Genomic DNA, 21657 nt, shown 5'->3' with positions numbered 1-21657 from the left:
GAGAAAAACCAAAAAAAAAAAAAAAAACAAAAAAACAAATGCTGTAACTACAGGTCATGGGACAACTTGAATTGTACCCAAATCTTCCAAATGAACATGTTATTAATATAAATATGGTTTTTAATTTAAAATACTATAGCTACCAAAAAAGAAGCAAGGTTAATTATTCTTTAAGATTTCAACATGTTTTTAATGTTCAATGTTTCATGTGTTACCCTCTGTCACACGTATTGCAGTGGTCCTGGCCCTGAGATCCAGCTATCCTGATTCTCATTCTGACCATTGTCCAGCGTGGCCTTGATCCTGCTGGGCATTTCTGTGGCTGCAATCCCTTGCTGGGGCTCGCCTGGTATAAGAAGCAGACAACCAGGTCTCATAGACTTCTGAATATTAATCTAGGCTGTAGAAAAATAAGGAATCAAATCAACTGAATAAAAAATGGTGAAGAAATTTCCTCATGAAGACCTAGCAGGCATGTCATTCTGAAAAATTGGAATGGATGAAGTGGAATCTCACCTGTGATATAGATGTTATGTTTATTTTCCCTCACACTCTTATAAAATGCTCTATGGGACTCATTTATGTTATTTGGTTCATGTTGAAATCATCTTTCTCAGGAACATTATTAGGTGGATAAATGAAAGGAGAAAAGTAAAATTTGCTTTGTAGTTTCTGTAAGCCAAAGTCTACGTAGCTTTTAATAGTCTGCATGTGAATCCTCCCATCAGTCCTCATTTGGAGTTTTTTCTATTCTAAATGTTCAATTTTTTAAAGAGGTTTTTCAATCTCACTCTACATGCTGTCTCACAGTAGGCTAATACAAAATACATTTCATGGCTTTGTCCACTTTATAACAAATGGTCGCCTGGAGAAAATTTATAAAACCTGACTAGCGCCATCTTGTGATCAAAATCAGAACTACAAACACTCAAATCCTTCGCAGAGGTACTGTGAGAACTAGAGTCAGCAAGACAGTAGTGGCCTTGTCAGACTTACAGAATTTTTCGTTATCAGCTCAAGAGTGGTGTGGGTGTGCTACACACAAAAAACCAGGATCATAACGTCCCCATTTTAATGTTTGTAATTATAATATCTCTCATGTATAATGTAAGTCTCACTTCCGCTTTTGAATTTCCAATGACAAAATCAAATCTCAATAAATGTTGAAATATTATAGTTTGCACTACATATTTTCTCTTAAAATAATATATTTGATCATTTGTACACATTAAAAAATATTTTCATATCATCTTTTGTGAACTACTTTACAATTTTTTTAAATATTTCTAAATTTTATTTTATTTTATCTCATTTTCTAAATTTTATTTTATCTCATTTTCTCATAATGAGAATAATCCAACTTTGTTATTTTAAAATGGAGATACGTAATACATAGCAGGTCTAAATTTTCTGTCTCTCCAACCTCACAGACATTTGCAATTTAAAAAGTAGCACGTATATTTCTGCATTTCTCTTGCATATAGCAATGCACACGCATCCTTTTTTGTAAAAAACGGCATTGCATGATGTCAGTCATCTGACAATTTGCTTATTTTTAGATTATGTTTTAGATTTTTTTTGAATTTGGAGTTCATTCTTCTTACGGCTAAATAGTATTCAATATTGTAGGTTGCTGTCTATGTAACTATTCTAGTATTTGTTTTCTCTGGAGTATAGACAAATATCTTCTACTTGACCAATGTGTGGACTGTAGCCTATATTGATTGCTAGAAAAGCACAAGCAACCAAGTAACCAGCTTCTTAAATCCACAAAAAAATCCAACTTCAGCTAAAGACAATGGAATGTGTGTATCTGTTCAAGTGTCTGTAACAAAATAAACGACTCCCTTTTTAGCGCCATTGTTTCTGAAAGAATCTTAAAAGTACACAGACTCCAACATATTATCATTCCTCAAACTCGTGAGTCTTTTATTACTTATACTTGAGCCTAATACTTTGATTTTCTTCACCACATATACAGATTTGACTAGATCATTTGAAATTAGTGATTCACCAGCATATTTGAACATCTCTATGTTTATGTATGTTACACTATTTTGGAAAAGGTAGCTCCCCCTCACAATTTAAAATTCTCATTTCAGTTATTTTTATGTTAATATAGATGCTCAGTGACTTACAGAAGAAAGTAGAAAATTTGTCCTTTTTCTCCTTGGTGTTTTTACTTCTAGAAACCTTTATTACTAGACATAGTTTTTTATATTAAGAAATGTCCTTGGGGCTGGGGATTTAGCTCAGCGGCAAAAGCGCTTGCCTGGCAAGCGCAAGGTCGTGAGTTCGGTTCCCGGTACCGGAGAAAAACCAAAAACCAAAAAAAAAAAAAAAAAAAAAAGAAATGTCCTTTATTTTTATTATAGTACAAAAGGGAACATACCATTCTCTTGACAGATTTAAGAATCACCTTTTGCACATCATTAGACAAGCAATTCATTTTAAACATTGAGTATTCCCTGAAAAATAACCAAATTCTTAATTCTTAGAGGTAGATGAAACTGCATAATTATACAATACTTCAGATTATTATATATACTCTACCAAAACAAATAGCTTTGTTAGAAGCACAATCAACAAATGCAAATATAAAAATAATATGCTTAACACTTTTTCATTTAGTATTAACATATCACTATTTTCAAAATAAGAAAGATTTATTTAACCCAGCCATTACTGCCTTTTGACTGAAAAATAAAATGCCCTATTCCAAAGCTAGCTTTTGAAACCTCATGAAACCCTCCCCCTGGTGGAACCGGATCACCATTTTCCACCACTGTGGTATCTGGAGGACTAAAAGATCCAGGTATTAATTCCCTCACAGAAACGAAATGCACAAACTACACTCTGTTTCCATTACTCCAAAACAGCAGTTTCTTCTCACCTTTACACCAAATCCTCTAGCAGTCTCTGAAAATAACTCATTTCGATGACAGCCCCTTACCGCTACGCTTCTCTTCAGCTGAAGCCTCTGTAGACTGTAACACAGCGCTTCCCTGCAAACTGGCCAAGCCTAACAAGCGTCCAAGCTTTTAAAGGATATTCCGCCCCCTCTCTCTGATAGGGGAACGTGGGAGGACTTCCTTAGGGAGAAGAGTAACCAAGTTAAACCAAAGTAAGGTTAAAGAAAGAAATGTTACTTTTAGAATCTTGAAGGTTAACAGCAAGATGCATCTGCTGAATTTTCATTCAAAGCCCTAGGGTGAGGGATTTTTTGTAAAAATAAATTAAAAAGAGGAGTAAAACCTCTTCTTCATATAATAAAAAAAAGCAGCTGAAATATTTCTTACTTTTTGTTCCGCCCTCTCTTGTAATTTATTTCTGGTAAATTCAAGATTAATTGCTCAAGCTCTACCGAAAAAGAAAGAAAAAAAAACCCCAAACAAACAAACAAACCATGCTAAGTATCTTGATTGAAATCTCAATGAATTAGTATTTAATCTGAGGTAGAAGTAATTCTTTACAATTGTGAACTGGAACCTCACACAAAATGTCTTTCCTTCTGCTCAAGCTTCTTATACTTCCTTCCTTTGTTAATTTCTAAGGAAATTATTTTTTACAGAAATGGGAAAAAAAACTGTATCAATAATAGGATTCTGATAAACCAAGGTGAGAGAACACCCATAAATGTAGAAGTGCTTTTCAGTGCAAGTGATGAAACAGAAACATCCCTAAGGTAGCTTCTACATTTTAACAATAAGAAAATGAACAACAGAGTGGAGAAAGGGACAAAAAAACATAAGCAGCAATTCACTAATTCGTGTTCCTCCTGATATTTACTTCCCCACGAAGGAAGCACTGTCTACATTTTCTTCACTAGACAGACAGGACTTTCCATCTCTCGGCTACTGTGAATAGTAATGCAATGAACATGAGTTGCAGATACCTCTTTGAGACAGTGTTATTGTTTTCTTTGAATATGTACTCAGAAGTGGGATTGCTGGATCATATGGAAATTTCATTTTTAGGTTTTTAAGGAACCTTCACGCTGTTTTCTAAAATGGGTGTATCAATTTATATTCCCACCAAACACATAGAAGCGTTCCCTTTCCTCTACAACCTTGTCGACATTTGTTATGCTTTGACTTTTAGATAATAGATATCATAAGAAATATGAGGTGATATTCCAATGTAGTTTTGATTTACATTTCCCTGATGATTACTGATGTTGAACACCTTTCTCCATTTTAAAATAGGTTTGCGTTTTGCTACTGAATTTTATTAATTCCCATTTATTTTGCCCATTAGTCCCTTGCAAATATCTGGTTTGCAAATGTTTTTTCTTGTCTTTGGATTGTCCTTTCATTTTACTGTTTCCTTTGTTGTGAAGAAACTTTTTAGTTCGAAGTACTCCCACTTGTACATTTGTATTACTTTTAACAGCAGTTTCTTTCAAGAGCTCTGCTATAATTTTAAAACAGAAAGTTCCAAATCAATTCTGCAATTCTGTAAGAACAGTTTCTGTTCATGGGAATCTGTGCAAAACTATCAAACTACTGCTAGTGTGTATCAAGAATGTAAAACATAGTTCACTGAGAGATAGCAGCTGCAGGAACAGATAACTGATAAGCATTGTTTCAAAAAATTTACAAGACCTTGAGAAACACTGCTATTTAGACTAAACTGAATCTCTGAGGAGTTGCTTTTATTTTTGTTGATATCCTTTTTGTTTTCTTTAGCAGGAAAATGCTTTACAAACCAGTGATCATAAACCCATCAAGGTATAAAATACTAAAAATACAAATGTTAGTAAAGATGAGGAGCAACTAAAAAATTCATATGATGATGGCATGTGCATGCATTGAAACCAGGATTTCAAGGAAAGTTTTAGCATTATTAGCTAAAGCTGAGCATTAGGGAAGTCAATAGAAAACCATTTAGGGCTTATAGGTAGAAGAATGGAATGTCTGAATTAACATAGAACAATCATATCCTTGAAAGCTATTGTTACTGGACAGCATATATTAAACAATCCAGTGAGGCATAGGAAGTAAATGTTCAGAATTCAATTTTTAAATTTTTGTTTATTTTAGCAACTTCTAAATATAAATTTGGTTTTAAATGCACATGACAAATTATTACTTAATCGAATGTATACTTTATAAAAATTAACTACTGGGGGAAAATATTAAAACTTGAGTCAGGATAATTAAGTATGTGGAAATATAGGTCTTAAAGCCCACACAGCCTTCCCATTTGCCTTTACTTCTGATTTGCATGGTTTGGGATTATCTTCCCATAGAAAGATGAAGTAATTTGAATTTATTAAATTTCTTATATTCTGATTTCATTACTTAGAGAATCTGACACTACTCTTATTAAATGAGAAACTGAATTATAATAAGGCATATTTTTAAAAAAGGCTTGGTTCTTATAAATTTCAGACAATGCTGCAAACTATGTGGGTATATGGACATTCCACTTGCACTCTAATATTTTAAAGTCAAAATTTTAGCGCCAACAATTATTGGTTTTCTTTCATGTTAACCTTAATTTTATTTCTAGATTCTTTTTCACTTGAAGATCTTGGAAGTAATGAGTGCAACATTTTGGGGCATCTGGAAAATCCCTAAGAAAATCAGAATCCATAAACGCAAAGCATCAGGCATATTAACTGACAGTGTGACAATCTTTAGTTGGATTCTAACATATATAAAGATGTTTCTAAAGAACAAATTAAAATAATATTAACAATGTATATGTACCATCTTCTAATACATTAGGAGGCTAATTATATTTTAAAGGTCAAGTATAAGCCTTTCACTAACATGTACTTACATGAGTCCATATACTTACAGGAGGCTATATATTTTAATACAAATATAATTGTACAATAATTTAAATAGCATTTTGGGAAGAATGGGAAGGATCAGGTTAAATATGTAAAATAAAGGATGACCTTAGAATATACAATCTGTTCTCATAATGAAATCACGTAAACTTATTATTTATTTCTCATTTATTCCACCAAGACAGGAAAACTTTTAAGGTTTTAACTGTATGTAGACTGTGAATGCACAAGAGTTAACTTATGTCCTTTTATGCTGCTTCGTTTTGCTCAGAGACTTCATTTCAGTGAAAGCTATGGGGCTTATTCAGTGTGTTTCATTCTACTATATTTATTTTAATATTATTTTGTCGCTATAGTTAATGAGATAGCCATGGGAAACATTATTTCTTGCTCTGAGATACATATGTTTGAATTTTACTTGAGCAGCCAGTTCCCCTTAGCAACCTCTTTTACCTTTTATTCTGGTCTTAAATTTAAATAGAATTATAAAGGTATCTCTCACTCCAAATCATCTTTTTTGAGATGGCTACAAAGTAATACATAAGGTGTTCTCCCCCAAATTATAAAAGAAAGCATGAAAAACACACTTAAGTGTATTTGATGTGCTTTATATTTTATTATTAAATCCACAGTACCAGAAGAATTATCTTTTTACAGGTAATGGGTTGTGGAAAAATTGTCAATTCAAGAAGAAAATCATCTTTTCTTAGATTAACTTTGTATAGCTAAAGGGCTATTGAAATAACTACATTTCGGTGACTGAATATTTTTAGGGTGGGTAACAGCTTGTGCTTATTCACACTTGTACCCAGCCGTCAGGTTATGGCTAGGCACAGAACCAGTACGCTTTCTTTAAACCAAAAGTGCTTTTTTTCGTTCCACTTACATCATTAACATTTTAAAAGTGAACGTTTCCAAATAGCTGGAAAGCACAGTAACACTTATTAAATACATGTATAACAATTCATTCCTTCAGCCCAGGGGCCTGACATGGGTGTCCCTGCCCACCCAGCCCGGGCATAGTCACGCCCACTAACCCTCTCACCAACAGAACAGGTCCCACACGGCAGTCACTTAAACAGACTGCCGCATACACACTCAGGTTCACACTGACCTATGGGTCTTGTGTTCCGTTCAATTCGCATTTTTAACTTTACAGCGTCCGTTCTACTTCACCCCTCCTGCTGTATGGAGTTACACCCGAGGACTTTCACTCCCTGCTCCTGTCCTGAGGCCCCCTCACCCTGATGTTGTGATACACACCACAGAGGTCTATGTTTCTTATGTTATTATCATTGATAATAGTTATTATAATATTATGTAGTGAATTTATATGAAATAGAAAAGAATTCATTCCTTGGTCATTATTCCTTGTTTTCTAATGAGTGTGGGTACATATTATGAAAGATTTTAAAAGCCTTAGAGATTTGCTAGTCAAATTTATAACATGTTCTTACAATTACTTATGATAATTACAGTCCAAGTCCTTAACAAGGGTCATGGTTAGGTGCATATGGTTATATTATATTCAAGAGGAAAGTGATGCTCCTTCATTTTGATATATTTAGTCACTCTTAAAAGATTAACTAAAGCCTGTCAGTGTTGTATTCCCCACCCCACACTGAATTTAAGGGTACCTCTCATAAAGATTGTGTATTATGGAATAAACGTCTAAAAACAGTTAGTCTTATACAATAAACTTCTACAAAATATTCCACAATGAAATGGATTAAATAAAGGACCTGAGATTCAAAATTTCCCAGGCTGTTTCAGTCCAGAAGCAGAGAACTTCCAAAGGTCAGCTACTAATCTCAAGTCAAATGCAACAAAAATTAGTTATATGAGACTAAAGGAGGACTGAAAGAAAAGAATGAGAAAAATCTAATAGTGATTATTTACCTTGGAATATTTTAGGTATTGTTTTTAGTATTCAGTATTCTGATTTTACACTGTGAAGTCTTCCTTTTTATCCTTTTCAAACTTTTGCATCCTTTTAAAACTCTAATTCTGAAAATGACAGAATAACAAGGAAATTACACTTTTTAAGTGGTTTGAAATTCAAGTTATCCAAAAACCAAGATAGATTTTGTGATGTAGCTCATATTATCAAATTTTAAGATGTAATAGATTTAATTCTATAGATATCACAGGTGGTACAACTCATCAGAATCCAGCAACATACAAAATTCCCTATATTTATATTAAGAAATTTAATGTAAAAAGACTGTAAATACGAATTTTTCAAGGGAATAATAATTCAAAGATGAGGACTCTAAATATACAAGAGGTTTTTCATTAAGCCCACTGTTCAGCCTTTTATGTTGCTACGGAGGCGTACAGGGTGGTTATATATTTCCTATTTTCAAAATGCCATGCAGTGTTGCAGTTAGCAACTTCTTTCCCAGCTCTGCCATTTATTAGTTATATAATCTTTTTCTGAATTGAAATAGGAAATTATTTTCACTTACATTTACAAATAGGCAGAAAAGTGCAAGGTCCTGAGTTTGATTCCCGGTACAAAAAAAAAAAACAGGCACAAAAATGGATTTGGGGGAAACAGCCCTGTTAAGAACAAGGCGTAAAGAGAACCAGCAGGGAATGTGTCAAACTGTACCAGTTCCCGGTAACTAAAATGTCATTAGGTTAAAAATCTTAACATTAGCAACTTTTTCTTTGGGAGTATCATGATGTTTATGCTGTTTGTAGTTTAAATAACCATTCGTATTTTTTCTTCCTTACTATATGGTAAAGTTCATTTTTAAAATGTTAACAATGAATAGAACCAGAGAAAGCAGTAAGAAAGCAGTACTGGTTTTGAGCCCAGCCATACCCTGCAGGCTGGGTACAAGTGTGCAAACATAATTCTGGTTGGGAAAACTGGAGGAATTAGCCCTTTCTTTCAGTAATGCTTTCCTTTCACAGTTCTTTTCTGCAGAAACTTGGAGGATTTGTCTGCTTTTAATAATAAGTGATGGCAGTTCCTTTTCAACAGTGCGTTATAAAGGACTGATGAACACTTGCCCTCTCAAAGTTGGGGGTTAGGATAGCCCTCTAGTTGTATAATCAAAAATAAGCTCCTTATCAGCCATGGACCTCAGTTTTCTCATGTTGAAATGTGACTATCATAATACCTATTTCTAGAGTTAGCAAGAATCATCAAAACATTAGAGTAGTTTACCATAAATCAAATTTGTAACTATAATTCTAACAGAAACGACATATGTAAAGGTAAAAATCACTTAAACCTAATTGACAAGGCAACCAAGGCACAAGAACTCTGCTTGATAAGAATGTCTAAAAAAATTCCCAGGAAACTGTAATAGATATTCTATGGTCCAAAACTTTTTTTGTTTTATAAAGTAATAGAAAAAAAGTTTAAAGTGAAATGATTATTGCTTTTCTGGAAGGGGGACCAAAAAAAGAGATGGTCAAAGAAAAACCAAATAATGTCATCAAATTAAGAAAGGGGCAAACTGTTCTGAGATTTTGTTTTCCACCTAAAAAAAAATCTCGTGTTTGGCTCTGTTTCCAGTGTTTATTGATTTTGTTTCTTGCTTTCTCTATGCTTCTATTATGTACTGTTTCTGCAGGATAAAAACTTAATCTCAAGCAGATATATTCTTAACATTTATTAGTTCAATGTTCTGTTTTTAATCTTCTAACTGATAGCACGTTCTGTCCTGTCACAATCTTCTTTTGTAACAGCTGGCAGGAACATTATGTGTTTAAGACTATGTGAAAGGAAATTTTTCTTCATTACTGTGTTTAGGTAAGCATTCCCAGCCTCCAAATTTCTAATCACACCATTTCAGCTCCCTTTCTGATCTGAGACAATATTCTAAATATTTTTGTTATGTTAGTGGTTTCCATTCTGGAGAGTTAATAAAGTTTGACACGTGCTAGAGATAAATTTGTCTATAACAAAATTTTATCAGGGGTCATACAAAGCAGATAACAACCCCCAAGTCCCAGGCCTCCATAAATATCCATCACTGTTTATAAACAAACGGTATTACCATAAGAAGGCACACTGCCTGAATGTCAGCAAACTTTAGGTACAGGAGCAAGGGAAGAACTGACGCAGTTGAACTCTTGGATACTGAGAAAGGTACACTTCTATGGCCAAAAATGGCCTGGTCAATTATGGCCTAGGAATCACTGGTCAATTATGTCGAAACAGAGGGAGAAGGGGAAAGTGTTCCCAGTGAAGAGAGATTAGCTCCCACAGAAAATCTGCTGACGCATGGCCCTACAGAGATACATGTTTGAGTTTGTTACATTTCACAGTTTTGTGCTCCTGAGTCAATACTAAAACTTCCATATTGCAGTGGTAATGCTACAATTAGATTGCTAATTATACTGTAAGTTAGATTTCTTAGGGTGTTATACTAGCATTATTTTAAATGTAAGTAAGGTTGCTGAAGTTCAACTACAGCAACTTCCTAAAGTACATAGGTATTTATCAAATAAAGAAATAAAAATCACTAGCTGATGCCATGTGCTGGAGTCACAAGCAATGTGAGATAGGTCTTCTTGGAATTGGTAAGCAAAGAGTAGGACCTAATGTGACCAATATTGGGATATTGTAAACAAAAAGAAACCATACTATTCCTTGGGAGACCCATAAAACAAGGATCAGGCTGGATCAGAATTTCTCCTGTATCTACTCTGAATAGAGGTCATCACTATTTTCTAGTGAGAATATATAAGACAAGCACTACAGTTTAGTTTTTATAATTTGCTAAGAAGGATATGCCCACGCAATTACATATATATCTGTTTGATATTCTCAATATCACAAACAATCTGATATGACTTTATATGCCAAATCGACCATGAACTGTTTCATCTTAGGTCAGTTTCTTAACTTTTCTGTATTTCAACTTTCTTATCTTTAATGTGTGACTAAACTTAATACCTATCTCTAGAGTTGATAGAAGTAATTTGCTTCATTTAAAAATACATGACATTTTCCATGAAATTACTTGAAAAGAAGTACAAGAGGACCAATAGTACTTCATATGAACCTATATAAACAAAATCGCAATAAGTACATGTTTAGTACCAATCTAACTACGTATGCAGCAAGCAACTAACAGAGACATTGCAAGAATGAGAAGAAGGGAAAGTGAGACCCAAATGAGCCACAGAGTACCTGAAGATGCATGCAGCTCACTGATGTACATACACTAGAAATCTCACATGGATTCTCTACACTTCTGAATAATTCCTTAAAAATTTTCTTTAGGTCTGTTTTTAATTTCTGCTTCTCTCCTGAATCAATGCATTTTATAAGGCTCTTCTAGTTTTGGATTCCTAATAGCTCTCACCTTTGATGATCCAGTCTTTTCCTTCTAAAAATTCAGGTTATTTTAACACTTGTTTTGAATGGGAAATACTTGAGGATACGAGAGTAAGTACAAAGTAGAAGAGAAGAAAAAAAGAATCAGCAAAGGAATGCTTTATGTCAGATAAGGAACCCTGTCACTGAGAAATGCAGAGAATGAAAAGCAAAGAATGAAGATCACATATAGAAAACCTCATAGATGAAATATAGTGTTAAAAGCAATGCAGGAGTACCACTGTAACACCAGAAGTACAATATTTTCTCAGTATTTTTATTTATATGTCAGCATTCATGTTTGTGAGGGCAACGTTGATATAGATGCCTATATGCTCATAATCTGCCACTTTCATCAGACCAAAAGTTTATGAGCTTCCTGAAGCTAGGGGAATGAAAACATACCAAGGCTGCTAGAACTCTTATTGCCTTTTTAGAGTCAGACAAGAGCACCCTGATGCTACGCTGCCAGAGCATCTTTAATTTATCACCACAGCTAGCAGTTTTCTACTTGAGCTGGAACACAGGAGACCTCATTGCCACTGAGGAGCCCAACTCCCAACTGCTGCTGTCACAGTTGCAAGAAGCATTGCAGAAGAAGAAATGGAGAAGGAAAGAAATAATTGTACAGCTTCTCTTTCTTCCACTTTCCAACCTCCTACGCATGACTCTCATTAACATAAACTAATAGATACAGAATTGACATGGAAGTCTGGGAAAAGTAGTCTATGGGCTTCTATTACCTATAATAAAGGAGGATAGAAACAAACCTGAAAACAGATACACTGGTACTACAACTTTCGTGGGCTTTTTTTTTGTTTGTTTGGTACCGGGAATTGAACTCTAGACCTTGCGCTTGCCAGGCAGACACTTATGCCACTGAACTATATCTCCAGCCCCTACAATATCTTTATTGTCAATAGTTTTATGTAAAATAATTATATATGCTTACAGAAAATGCAAAAATGTAAGTTATATTTAGACAACCCCTCATTTATGATGGTTCAGGTTATAATGTTGTGAAAGTGATACGTTTCACTAAAAGCCTTACTTAAAACTTTGAATTTTTACTTTTTCCCACACTAATGATAAGTGGTATAGTACTCCTTGATGATGTTGGCAGCAACAATCAATTACTGCTCCTGGTCAGCTACAGGATCACAAGGGTAAACAACCAGTACTCTATAGTGTACTGTTTCACATTTTTTAAAGATATTTTTTCACTACATTAAGTTTCCTACATTGCATTGCATCTCCTACTTCTTGTGAGAAAAAGATAAAGGCATTTACTTTCAAGAAGAAATTCAAGATAATTACCTAGCACGGAAGCAGAAAACTAGTAATGTCAATCATATATAAAGACCCTTTCAATCAACAATCTCAACTACCTTAAATCCTCAGAGAATCACTGATGCAGTGAAATCACTGACATGGGTTAAATCCACAGACATTACAAACAAAAGAGCTGGGGCAATTGATGATGTGGGAAAATTGCATAAGTAGATTCACATGTATGAAAGGTCAGATGCAGAAGTGTGTATCACTTAACCTACTGATAATTCAAGCTAAGGTTGATGTTCTTTGATATGCTAAAAGAATGTGACAGCCATCATTCACCTACAGAATTGCTTATGTTTTATTGTAGGTAGTCCCAGTGCTTCAAAATGAATTAAAATTATCCATACTCTAAAAGTCAGCAGTGAAGCAGAAAGTGCCAGTACTGAAGATGATAAAGCTGTTAAGGAAGACCCACACAGAATATTGAGAGTGAGAAATATTTGCCAGGATAAATATTTAGTGTCAATGAAACATGTTTGTTTTGGAAGCATATGTCAGTGTGTACACACATTTATCAAGAATCTAATTCAAGGAAAGAGATCAAGGCAATCAGAGACAATGTAACACTGCTTGGGGTGGACTGTTGAAGACTCAAGTGTTTGCTAATCTACTCCACAGAGTACAGCCTTCAAAAATATAAGCTAGCATCCACTTCCATTTGTTACTGCCATAAGAAGAAACCCTAGATGACATTGGATCTGTTTGAAAACTAATTTTTGACAAATGCAAAATGACATCTAATTCAAGATTACTGAGGGCCAGGCATGGTGGCACATGCCTGTAACCCCAGCACTCGGGAGGCTGAGGCAGGAGGATCACTGTGAGTTTGAGACCAGCCTGGGCTACAAAGTGAGCTCAAGGCCAGCCTGAATTGCATAGCGAGACCCTGTCTCAAAAATACAAAAACAAAAAAAAAAAAAAAAAAAAATTCTTCTGAGGATTTAACACCACTGAAAAGAGGAGGAACGACTTTGGTGCTACTCAGAGAAAATAAACTAAAAGCACAGAAAAATGAATACAGGGAACATACATCCTGATGGCAACATCAATCTGAAAAGACTTGTAAATCAAACGAAACACAGACACGAATTTATAAAATGGTGAAGCAGCACACAGGGCTGGATGGCCCATGGGACTGCCACCTATGTACAGAGTGGGAACTGCTATTCTGGAGACATTTCCAAAAGAACTGCTGGACAATAGTTGTGTGGCAAATTCAAGCCAGACAGGACAGATATAGAATATAAGCTCTTCACCTTTTTGGTCTCCCTCCAGAGGACACTGCACTCTGGCAACAAATTTGTCTGGAACACAAAGGGGCAAGTCAGGAAGCTCCTCCTTCCCTGATGGGCAGCCAGTGTTTTTTTTTTTTCTTATGATGGGTCATAGTGGCTAACTGGAACCTCTAGTGACAACAGGGCAGTGAAAGTGCTAAGTGGAATAGCACCATTCCTTCTGTCCTGCAACCAGTTGCATAAGAGAGGGATGAAAATGTGGGATTTAAACATCCTAGGGCCACAGCAGGGCAATGAGTGGAAAGTCAGCATTCACTCTACTAGAGGACAGAGAAATAGGACCAAGCAGCCTCGGTTTGACATCATGTGGAAGCAGGGGCAGTGCTTCAGCCAACAGCACTCCCCATGCCCTGTGACCAGCGAACAGTGACCAGCAGTGTGAAAGGAGAGAGAAATACTGGCTAGACTGGAACAGAGGAGGGTGTACAATGGCCAGGAGGGGCCAGCTGTACATAAAACTGGGAACAGCCTCAGGCTGTCTCTATCTGAGGGCACCATAGCAACTGCGAGAACAAGCTAGAGAGAAACAGGGTAAGGAAATGTGGGCAAGACACTGAAAGACATCCAGAAAACTCCTGGATGAAGGAGCGAGCCCAAGCCCCATATTTAGAGGCCTAGATTGGCCCTGCGCCAAGTACTAATCCTACTGCAGACTTGGCAAGGTTACTTAGCATAGTTTTTGCCTCGGACTTAAACACTACCACAGGAAGCTGGACACCAGAAAAATTTTCTTTCTTTCTTTCTATTCTTTTTTTTTTGTTTTTTTAGATTTTTACTTTTATTGTTCATTTTGTTTTGTTCATTTTTTTCTCTCTTTCCTCAATTGTCTTCCTTGACTTTTTAAATTAGTTTGAGTGAATGTTGTTACTAGTATTTCTGATTTGTTTTGGTATTCTTCTTCATTCTTTCTCTCCTGTGCTAGTTCTAATTTCCTAAATTGGGTGATCGATCATCTTTTGTCCTTTAACATTACTTCTACTCTATTTCTCTTCATTTATCTTTCTGTTTTGTTCCTATCCCACTTAAATCCTCCACTAAGGAGAAACTCACTGCATACAAATTTCTGGTTTACATTGGATTTGATTATATAACTGTAGGTCTTTCTCCTACAGTTAAATATACCAAAATAATAGTTACCAAAGTTTGCCAGTTTCTAGCCTGTGCTTCATGCTATTTTTATTCCTAATTGTACTATATTAGCCAGGATGTCATACATGATAAAGTCAGTTTTCCTCCCTAATATGACAGCACTGTGATTATCTGGGGTCATAACAATCACCATAGTCCAGTAACAAAGGACTAGGTGCTGAGCCAGATGGCAAATTATCCTTAATAAGTTGGGAAGGTAGACTTTTTGGGCAGACACAAAGAACAAGAGCCAATTACATCTAGAAGATATCTCTGAGGAATAGACCTTTCCTAAGGAAACTTTGATATTAGAGATAAAGATATCTACCAAAAGACATTTACATGCATCAAACAGAAAACACATTAAAATTAAAAAGCAGAAAATGACAAGGTGTAGAAACAAAATGCAGCACCAGCCTACCAGCCCAGGAAGCACAAGCCCAGGGAATAACAAGATACAGGAAACCAGAAGCGACCCATCTGAACCTTCTGAAATGGTAGCTGAAGTAAAAAAAAAAAAAAAAAAAACCCAAAAAACAAAACAGAGCTGAGCGTGGTGGCACATGCCTGGAATCCAGCACTTGGGATGTTGAGGTAATAGGATCACTGTGAGTTTAAGGCCAGCCTGAGCTGCATGGTGAGACCCTGTCTCAAAAAGGAAAAAAAAGAGATATAAAAAAAGTAAAAACATATCAGATGAATGAGGGTACAGAGAAAATCAGATCAGACATAATCTCTTAGATATTGAGATTTTAATCAAAACTAATGAATTGCTCACTGAATCTAGACACATTAAAAACAGAGGAATTTAGGAAAAAGATGGAATGATGTCCAACAACTAAAAGAAATGGAACCTATGAAACAGATTCAAACAGATAGCCAGGATATTAAAAATTTCATTGAAAGTATATACAGCCTATGAAACCAGGATGAGGACAAACTATCAGATTTAGAAGACAAGATTGCAGTTAGCAAGACAGGATTGTGGGTAGCAATCATGAAAAGAGAAGATTTCTTACAAATAGTAAGATTTCTTAAAAATGAAAAATCAACCAACCACTGCAGAATGATGCAAAGAGGAACAACACAAGACTGATAGGAATGAGTGAGAAAGCAGGAGACAGGGCAAACATAAAATATCTGTTCACAGAAGTATGGTGGAAAAACTTCTCAAGAATGGAGAAAGAATTTGACATTCAAATAAAAACTCCAATTAGCCATAACTGAAATAAATCTACACAAAGGCATATAATAATCAAGATTCTTCCAAAACAGAATATTTTTCTCTTTGTTTTTTTTTTTTTTTTTTTTTTTGAGTGAGAGTTTTGCTCTGTAATTCAGGCTCGCCTTGAACTCATTATGTAGCACAGGCTGGCCTCATCTTTATGGCAATCCTCCTGCCTCAGTCTCTCAAGAGCTGGAATTACAGGCACCATGCCTAGCAAGAACAGAATATTAAAAGTTGTTAGAAAAAGGGTACAAATCATATATAAATGCAAGCCCATCAGAATCACAGCAGACTTCTCAAGATAAACTGTTAAGTCAAGGTGAACTTGTAGTGAAGTATTTCAAGTCCTGAAAGTAATCACCCTCTAACCGAAATTGACATACCCTACTCAATGCACCAAAAAGAAGAAACAGATGACCAGAATGGATTAAAAAAAGACACAATAATATGCTGTACAGAAAAACACATTTAACTCAGAGACAAATTCATCAAAGGAAAGCCAAAGGATGGAAACCAATACTTCATGCAACAAGAACCTAGAAAAAAGCAAGTGTAGTTATTCCATTTGCAGAGAAAGTGATCTTCAAGCCAGTACTAATCAAAACAGACAAAGAAGGTCACTACATACTTGTTAAGGGAAAAATTCAAAATGAAGAGATGAGAATCTTATATGTACTAAATATGTGTGTATCCAAGTATATAAAACAAATATTAACTGACAGGAAAAATCAAATAGACACTAACACAATATCCCACTGTCACAAAGAGACAGATTTTCTAGAGAAAAAATCAACAAGAAATATCAGAGCTGAACCAAATTTGTGAATAAATGGACTCAGGAGAAACTACACTGTTCCACCTGAGAACAACAGAATGCATATTCTACTCAGCTGCACATGGAAATTTCTTCAAAACAGACCACATACTAGCTCATAGAATGTGCTTAAGTAAGTGCAAAGGAGTTGAACTTATTCCATGCATATTAGGAGTTCATAATGCAATGAAATTAGAAATACAAGGCAAAAGAAATCATAAAAGCCACATAAAAGTATGGGAAAAAATAATCCCCAATGGAACAAGCAATAAGTCACAGATGAAATTAAGTAAGCAGAACATTTCTATAATTAAATTATAATGCCAATAAAAATACTAGAAATAATGGAGACAATAAAAGCAGTCCTATGAAAGAAACTTATATTGGTGAATTCCTACAAAAGAAAAATAGGGCAAGCTCAGATAAATAACCTAAGTTAAATCTCAGCCTTCTAGAAAAAGAAGTAAAAGTCAAGCCGAATGCTAGTATGGGGGAGGAGATTTGAAAGATCAGAGCAGAAATTAATGCATTCAAAACTAAGAAAAGAATACAAATAATTAGTGAATCAGAGTTGTTCTTTACAAGAAGAAATAAAATTGATAAACCCTTAGCCAACCGTATCAAAAAGGGAAAGAAAAGACTCAAATGCACGCAATTAAGACTGAAAGTGTGAAGTCACAAAGGAACCTGTAGAAATTCAGAAGATCATCAACACCTACTTCAAGAAACTTTCCTCTGATAAGAGGGAAAACAGAAGAAATGGTCAGATTCCAAGAAACGTATGAAGGTTCCAGGCTAAATCAAAATAATATAAAGATTCTGAGTTACACCATATGAATGAAATTGAAGATACAATTAAGTTTACGAACTAATAAAAATGAGGTGCTGATAGATTCACTGCTAAATTATTCAAGAAATTTAGAGATGATCCAATGCCATACCTCCTCAAAATCTAATGAAATTGAAAGGGATCAAATATTCCCAATGTCATTCCTAGAAGCAAGTATTATCCTAATACCAAAACCAGAGAAGGACCCAACCAAAAAAGAAAACTACAGGGCAATCTCTCTAATGAAGATAGACACAAAAGTCCTCAATAAGATACTGGTAAACAGAATGCAGCAAATCAACAAGAACAGTATAAGCTGGGTGTGGCAACACACACCTATAATCCCAGCACTCAGGAGGCTGAGGCAGGAGGATCCTTGCAAGTTCAAGACCAGCCTGGGCTACAAAGTGAGCTCAAGGCCGGCCTGAACTGCATAGCGAGTCTCTGTCTCAAAAAGACAAACAAAACAAAACAAAACAAAACAAAACAAAATAAAACAAAACAAAAAAAACATTCGATAGCAGAACAAAGTGGGAATCATCCCAGGCATGCAGGGACAATTCAAAACTCAGTAAATTACAAAAATCAATAAATATACTACACTGTATCAACAAAGCCAATGGAAAAATATCATATGATCATCTCAATAGATGCAAAAGAATCATTTGACAAAGTCCAAGATCTATTCATGATAAAACCCCACTGAAAATTTTAATAGATGGTCTTTATCTTAAGCTGAATAAAGCTACCTATAACAAACCAACAGCCAACATTTTACTTCAAAGGATGTCCACTACCATCACTCCTATTCAATACAGTTCTGGAAACATTAGTCCATCACATAGCTGGATATAAACTCAACACTCAAAAATCAGTAGCATTCCTGTACACAAATAACAAACTCACTGAGAGAGAAATTAGAGAAATCACATTTTTTTAAACAGCATTAAAAAAGAACTACTTTGGAATCAATCTAACAAAGAAAGTAAAAGATCTTTACATTGAACACAACAGTACTCTGGAAAAGGAGATCAAAAGTATATCAGAAAATGGAAAGATATCCCCTGCTTTTTTCTGTGGGGGTGGCACTTTTTTCTGGTACCTGGAATTGAACTCATGACCTCGGGCTTGCCAGGCAGGTGCTGTGCCATTGAGCTAAGTCCCCAGCTGCGCCCCCCCTGCTTTTGAGTACCAAGAACCAAAATCTTGGTTATGGCCATACCCCCAAAATTGTTATACAGGTTTAATGTAATCTCAATGAAAATACCAATAGCATATCTCACAGAGTTAGAGAAAACAATCCTAAAATTTATTTGCAACTTGAAGAGACTAGAATAGCAAAATTGCTTCTGGGCAACAAAGGTGAGGCAGGAGGCATCACAATTCCTGTCTTGAAGTTATACTACAAAGCTATCCTGATAAAACAGTATGGTACTGGCAAAAAAGACCTGAGGATCAATGAAACAAATTAACAGACACAGAAACAACTCCAAACACACTCAGCCACCTTTTCTTTGACAAAGGGGCCAAACACCTTCAGTAGAAGAAAGATAGCCTCTTTCATAAAGGGTGGTGAAAAATTACCTTCCCACACGCTGACAACTGAAATGAGACCCGTCACTCACCATATACTAAACTAAAATCACAATGGATCAATGATCTAAATACGAAAACAGAAACAATAAATTTGGTGGGGGAAAGAATAGCTAGAACTCTTAAGGACATAGGTGTAAGCAAAGACTGTACAAAATGCCGATTGTCTTACCACAGAAAAGCAGCGGTGACTTTTGGTGTTCCGGTTCTGGCTCAAAGATTCTCAAGCAGGTGGAGATAACTCGAGGGAGACGGGGAGTTCGTATTTTGCCCACACAGGGGCTTCCGCAGTATTTACTGAGAGAAACGTCCTTGAGGAGAACAAAAGGACCGGGAAGACGTGTTTTTCTGGTGCAGCCGGAGTCCTTGGGTGAGCCTAGAGGCGGGCCAAAGGAAGCTGCAGCCAATGAGCGTGGCTATTGTTGAGCGCAGGGCGCAGCCAACCAGAGGCCCGGATGTTGCGCTGCGGTTGGGTCTCGCTATGCAGTTCAGGCCTGCCTTGAGCTCACTTTGTAGCCCAGGCTGGTCTCGAACTTGCAAGGATCCTCCTGCCTCAGCCTCCCAAGTGCTGGGATACAGGCATGCAGCATCACACCCGGCTTGTCTCTGTTTTCTAAATTCAGATTTGAGAAAGAGCTGGAAGATATTTAACTCTCAACAAATGAATTCTTCTCTTGAACTCTGCCGCAGTCCTGTGCCAACTCTTCCTTTAGAAAACTGATCTTAAACAGAGACGGACAGATAGAAGGTAGAAGAAGATGCTGGGATCTGAACGTGCTGTTGTGGAAGAATGGTTATCAGAACTCAAGGCATTACCTGACACTTAGATCACCAATTATGCAGCAACATTACACCAGAAAAAGACAATTGTACAAGCCCTGTCTGAGGTTATTCAAGATTGGAATAATGAGCTCCTCTAGCCTGTCTGCCATCAGCTGTTTGAACTCTATCGTAGTTCTGAGGTTCGACTTAAGCGGTTCACACTGCAGTTCTTGCCAGACTTGATGCGGGTTAATTTGCAGCAGTTAGCCGAGATAGAGTAATGGTTGCATTGAAGCACTTCTGTTAGGAATTTGCAATTTGGAAATTGCTGACAAAGATGGAAGCAATAAGGTTTTGTCTTTCCCTATCCCTTCCTTATCCAAGCCTTCAGTTTATCATCAGCCCTCAACTATTGGGTCCCTGGTTTTGACAGAAGCTGCTTTGCGTCAGCATGACCTCATGAGAGTTGTTTACAGTGATCTTCATCCTCAGAGAGAAGCATTCGCTGTGCAGAACAGGTTTGAAGTCCTGAGTTTTCTAATGCACTGTTAAAATTCTGCTATTTTGTATATGGCAATTTTGTTTAGTGTGTGTGGGATCATGCGTGAAGGGAGGTTTTTATTATTTCGTGTCTTTCTCTTTTATGAGCTGATGACTGAAGTAGAACTGTACATCCTTGGGTAAAGAGCCAGATTTCTCAGTCCATTTTCTGATCTGTCAGGACTATTAGAGAAACCCTTTCAGCTGCTTTCTAGATGTACCGAAATTCAGTCAGGTATTTTGGATTAAGAAACTTAGTCCTGATAGATCATATACTCCAAGGAAATATGTCGGGCACAGATAATCGGCTGCAAACACTGATGCTTCAATGTGACACAATTTTATAGCACATTTCTACCAGGGGGTACTGGCTTGATTTCTCCTACAAGGACCACACTGCCTTTGTGTTTAATGTGATGCAATTTGTGGATCTTCTAATCTTATATCTGCAGTTTCTCGTTTTTATTAAACTTTGAAATCATGCCAGTAAGCTGCATATTGAATGTATGTAAGTAGCATTTGGTAACTGCTAAGAGGCCTCAAAGCCAGGCGTGGTGGTGCAAGCCTGTAATCCCAGCACTCGGGAGGCTGAGGCAGGAGGATCTTTGCAAGTTTGAGACCAGCCTGGGCTACAAAGTGAGCTCAAGACCAGCCTGAACTGCATAGTGAGACCCTGTCTCTAAAAGGACAAAAATAAATAAATAAAAGAAATTGAGACAAAAATTAAGTTTAAAGTAAGAACTAAACTGGGTATGATGGCATGCACCTATAGTCCCAGTTACTTGGCAGGCTGAGGGAGGAGGATTGCTTGAGAGCAAGATTTCAGGGCCAGCTTGGCGAAAATACCAAAAACAAATGAATGAATGAATGAATGAATGGAGTTGAAAAGTTTTTATAAAAAGATAACTAAAGTCAAATGTAGTGGCACAGGCCTGTAATCCCAATATCTGGGAGACTTAGGTGAGAAGAATGGGCTGGGGATGTAGCTC

At 36.1% G+C, this 21657-nt stretch overlaps 1 protein-coding gene and 1 pseudogene across 5 annotated transcripts in view; one reads left to right on the top strand and one right to left on the bottom strand.

The window, feature by feature from the left end:
- Positions 1-19634, bottom strand: part of LOC102006614 (PWWP domain-containing protein MUM1L1) — a 46993-nt gene extending 27359 nt beyond the window's left edge. For 2 of the 5 annotated variants that reach the window (XM_005412014.2, XM_005412016.2), the window contains exon 1: positions 2894-2999. The gene's annotated coding sequence lies outside the window, so the exon portion shown is untranslated. Of the gene's footprint in view, positions 1-2893; positions 3002-7699; positions 7718-19538 lie in introns of those variants that run through there. The other 3 variants (XM_013508513.1, XM_013508514.1, XM_005412015.1) reach the window with 3 other exon arrangements.
- Positions 19635-20124: 490 nt separating this feature from the next.
- LOC106147375 lies at positions 20125-20812 on the top strand (annotated as a pseudogene).
- Positions 20813-21657: the final 845 nt, after the last annotated feature.

The sequence above is a fragment of the Chinchilla lanigera genome, unplaced genomic scaffold (assembly GCF_000276665.1).
Source record: "Chinchilla lanigera isolate Chin_1 unplaced genomic scaffold, ChiLan1.0 scaffold00147, whole genome shotgun sequence".
NCBI classification, from domain to species: domain Eukaryota; kingdom Metazoa; phylum Chordata; class Mammalia; order Rodentia; family Chinchillidae; genus Chinchilla; species Chinchilla lanigera.
This window is presented reverse-complemented; position numbering and strand designations above follow the sequence as displayed.